This window comes from Mobula hypostoma, chromosome 5 (assembly GCF_963921235.1).
Source record: "Mobula hypostoma chromosome 5, sMobHyp1.1, whole genome shotgun sequence".
In the NCBI taxonomy this organism is placed as follows: domain Eukaryota; kingdom Metazoa; phylum Chordata; class Chondrichthyes; order Myliobatiformes; family Myliobatidae; genus Mobula; species Mobula hypostoma.
Window position 1 is genome coordinate 113,219,104 of NC_086101.1, and position 5,225 is coordinate 113,224,328.

Below are 5,225 nucleotides of genomic sequence, written 5' to 3' on the forward strand. Positions count from 1 at the left end.
GAAGTGCAATGATTTTATATTCTTTGTCTACTGGCTTCTCAGGCAAATATTCTGCTTAAATTTAGTGGCTGCAAACTAGCCCTTAGTCCACATGCTACTTCACTGGTTCTCTTATGAGCACCTCACTTACTCCCAAGTAGCTAATGGTAAACATTGGAAACAGAATGTGGTGGAAATGCTCAGTATGTTGGGCAGCAATCTGGGATGAGGTGAAGAGTTCATGTTTCGGGTTATTGGACTTCCATCTCAACCCTGAAATGTCGAGTCTGTTTTTCTCTCTCTGCCAATGGCTGCCTGGCCTGCTGAGTGTCTGCCTTTATTGCTGATTCACATCAGGTGCCGTTTTTTTCACTCCTTTCGGTGACAGCATTGCTAGAAAGATCCCAAACCTCTCTGTCCTTCGTATCTTTGCTGAAAACCTCTCCTTTTAATCAAACCGTCAATCATTTGTCTTAAAGATGGTAGGTAGGGCCAAACCTGAGGAAATTCTAGTGGAGACCCGCGGCAGTCCCACTGTGCAAGTCGTTCATCTGCGCCTGGGTATAGAGGCAGAAGACTAATTGAATCATCTAGTTGCTAGTTCCCTGTGAAATTTTACTCAGGATAGCAATTTTATCTTGTGGTCTTAATGTTGTTTATTTATTAGTTATATGCTGTGTCTTATGACATGGGCGTTCATGGTCTTTCCATGACCATGGTTGTCTTTGGTAAATTTTCTACAGAAGTGGATTGTCATTGCCTTCTTCTGGGCAATGTCTTTACAAAACAGGTGACCCCAGCCATTATCAATACTTTTCAAGGATGGTTTGCCTGGTGTCAATGCTCACATAAACAGGACTTGTGATATACACCAGCTGCTCATAAGACCATTCACCACCTGTGCCCATGGCTTCACATGACCCTGATCAGGGGGAGTTAAGCAGGTGCTACACCTTGCCCAAGGGCAACCTGCAGGCTAGCAGAGGGAAGGAGAACCTTACACTTCCTTTAGTAGAGACGTATCTCCAGCCTGCTACCTTTAATATCATATTTGGATTTATAAACACAGGAAGTGCCTTATGATATTTTATTATGTTAGAGAGGTTTTAGAAGTGCATTGTTAGTTTAACAGCAATTAAAATCTTTTTGAGCAGCTCAAATATTGTACAATTTGCTGCAATGAGATTTGAATTCTCAGATACGGAACAGTGGGTGGACACAGAAAACACAAGAGATTCTTCAGATGCTGGAATTGCAGAGTAAAACACACAAAATACTGTAGGAATTCAGCAGGTCAGGCTGCATCTGTGTAGAGTAATAAACAGTCAACATTCAAAGCCAAGACTCTTCATCAGGACTGGTGTTGTAGAAGTTGGTTAGAGGTCTGACAAGATATTCCAAAGAAATATATGGTCATTTTATGTGTTCCCAGATTCAGTGTTTTGTACTGAATGGTGAAGCATTACTGAATCATGCTTTTTTTTTTGTGAACCTAGGTTACTTCAGCGATAACATCCTTTGCCATTTCTGTGCCAGTATGATCAGCGGGCTCGTGACGACAGCCGCCTCCATGCCAGTCGACATCGTAAAAACTAGGTGACAAAACTAGCTTTATGTTCCTAAAGCGATCGAAGGTGCCAAGATCACACTCTGCCCAACCTGTTTACTTTAGATGCGAATCTGAATTGTTGGATCTTTGTTTATTTTCTGATCCTTAGGATTCTTCCAGGAGTCAGGAATGATGAACAATCTTAATTCTAAGATTTCTGTTTACTTTAAAGAACAAGCAATCATATAGATACTAAGCAAATTAAATAAAGAGCTGAGAAACTATGCTAAAGGTATAAAGAAGAGGCCAAAATGGCATCTCTGAAAAACCTATCACTTTTATAAGTAAGAGGAATAAACTAGTTAATAGATTATATAATTAAAACAATTACATCACATGGGTAATATGCTACTTAGCCAATGGAAAATGAGAATGGTGATAAACTACTATAGTTTAGCTACTATATTGCTTTCTGCCAGTAAGGGAGCTGAACCACCATGTATGTGACAAATACATAAATTTGTTGGAAAGTACAAATCTTATAAAAAGCATTGCTATAAAAAAACACTGGTTTCCAACGGTATTGTCCATTCTGTGGGAGGGTGTGATGGCTCATTATAGTCATTGAATCGTAGAATCATAGATTGACGCAGCCCTTCGGTCCAGCTTATTCATGCTGACCATAATGCCTATCAGCTAATACCATTTGCTTGCCTTTTGTCCATTTCCCTCTAGGCCAAGGGTTCCCAACCTTTTTTATGCCATGGACCAACGCCATTAAGCAAGGGGTCCATGGAATTCATGCTGGGAACCAATGCTCTCTGCCTTGTACAAACATTGGGAGAAAAAGTCACCCCTTGAAGGCTGTTAAAATTTTTCCCTTCACCTTAAGTCTATACCTTGTAGCATTAGACTCTCCTATACTGGGAAGTAGGGTGGCGGGGTGGAACTACATCCCCTGCAAAGGTACTCCTTCCCTCTGCTACTCTGCTAGCCTGCAGGTCAGTCTTGGGCAAGGTGTAACACCTGCTTAGCCCCTCCCTCCCCCCCCCCCGCCCAACCGATCAGAGTCACGTAAAGCCATGCAAGCAGTAGTAGATGGTTGTATGAGCAGCTGGGGCATTTCACAAATTCTGGTTATGCGATCACTGACGCTAGGCAGACAATCTCTGAAGAGTATTGATAATGGCTGGAGTCAATGTCTTGTAAAGATACTACCCAGAGAAGTGAAATGGCAAACCACTTCTAGAGTTAAAATTGCCAAGAACAATCATGGTCATGGATAGACCATATCTGCCTACGTCATACAACACAGCACATAATGATGATGATGATGATGATGAACTTTGGAAAAAGGACTGTGACTCCTTACCTACACCCTTTGTGCTTTTGTGTATACCCTCAGCCTCCTACACTCCAGGGGAAAACAATCCGGCCTCTTATAGCACAAGCCTTCCAGTCCCAGTAATGTCCTCGTTAATCTTCTCTGGACCCTTTCCAGCTTAGTGGCAACTTTCCTATAGCTGGGTGACCAGAACTACACACAAATAAGCCCTTCAACCCACTGACTCCATGATAAACATCCACCACCCATTTATAGTAGTCCCATTTTTTATTCCCTGCACATTCCCTTCAAACTCCTACCGGATTCTACTATTCACTTACACACCAGAGCAGGGGTTCTCAATGAATCAGGAAGCATCTATGGAGAGGAATAAGTGGTCAGTATTTTTGGGTCAAGAACCTTCATCAGGACTGGATAGAAAGGGGGCAAATGTTTCCTCCAGCATTTGTATGTGTGCGTGTTGCTCTGTTCTCCACCATCTGCAGAATCACCTGTGTGTAAAGGCCAACCCAAACTGCTGTAGAAATGGAAGCAGAATGAAAATAAGTATACAGTTCGAGATGGGAGAGCGAACAGGAGAGGAAGGTCAAGCTGGAGTAAAATATGTTCTGATTGTGGATCTTCTACTACAGGAGTTGGCAACCTTTTTGCCTCTGTGGGCCGGATCACGTATTAATGAGCGGACTGTGGGCCAGATAAATGCCATAAAAAACTTGAAATAGGGGAATTATCCATTTAAATACATCTAGTTATGTTTTGCCTCAAATTAATGAATAACACATGCTAGAAAATCATTTGTGCTTAACCAAGGATGCCAATTAGTAATCAAAGAACTCAGTTTAGTTTTTCTGTCCCACCATTGCTGGTGCCCTATCAGTCGTGATGCCAATTAGTTTTGATACATTAAGTTTCATTTCTGACATCATTTTCAGCAAAGCTTCAAAAATGTCTGCCCCAGTAACCGTGTCCTTCGTAGGAATTAATTGAATAAACCCTTCAAAAATTTGAAAAGTTGTGGTCACTCCTCGCACAAGCACTGCAACTTGAGCAGTGAATCTCAAGTCTGTACTCTCATCAAGCGAAATTTTTTTTTAAATGCAATTCGTTGCAGGCATCCCTTAAACAACTTTTAACATTCTTATATACCAATGTTTGGTTTGGAACAAAACGGAACCTGGGTCAGTGTAACAAGACGCCATGCTTGTCCACCAGTGTGGACGCATGAAGCAGTCAGAATAAGGAAAGATCGCTCGTGGGCCGGATAAGCATAGTATCTCAATACTTGCTTGTGGGCCGGTCAAAATACCTTCATGGGCCATAGGTTGCCTACCCCTGTTCTACTATGAAAGGCATCTTCACTAAGTCTTCTCAGGGTCTTTCCAAAATCCAAGAACTTGGTAGTAAAGATATTTCACATAGCCACCTCTGGGTAGTCCTTACTGGGCAATCGGGGTTGAGAGGGTTTATTTTTATATCAGTGTATTTTAATACTTTGTTCCCCCTCTCCCCTCCCTCAGCCACTCTTCTCCCCTTCTGTTTAAGCTGGAGATTGCAGAGGAGTTAAAGTTATTTTGTTTACTTCACAGGATTCAAAATATGCGGATGATCGATGGCAAACCAGAGTACAGGAATGGATTGGTGAGGAACCCTGTTTTATTCTCAGTGATATCACAATCGGGGGTGAGGGTTTATACAGGACTTGGACAGTAACACACGCAAAATGCTGGAGGCACATCTATGGAAAATAATAAACAGTTGATGTTTCAGGCGGAGACCCTTCATCAGGACCTGAAGAAGGGTCTTGGCCTGAAATATCGACTGTTTACTCTTTTCCATACATGTTGCCTTACCTGCTGAGTTCCCCCAGCATTTTATGTATGTTGCTTTGGATTTACAGCATCTACAGACTTTCTCGTGTTTGGGATTGGACAGTAACTGTTGGTTCAACACTGTATCCACCATAGTCCTTAGATTTTGTTCTTGAAGGGAATGACTGGCTTGATTCTGACAGACTGTTTCTAGAGCTAAGAGGCGTTGTTGTGTCAGAGAGTGAAGAGGCCGGTGTTTGGAATTCTTCAAAGGGTGATGGATACTCATGTTGTTAGGCACAAAGGGTAATGGACTCATAGTGGGAAAATAGGGTTGACAAGATCAGCAAGGGTTCAAACCCAGCCCTAAATTTCTTTTGTTGTTTCTCATTTGTCTCCCAGGACGTTCTCTTAAAGGTCACCCGACACGAGGGTGTCTTCAGCCTCTGGAAGGGTTTCACTCCCTACTACGCACGCTTGGGTCCACACACGGTCCTCACCTTCATATTCCTGGAGCAGATGAACAAATATTACAAGCTCTACT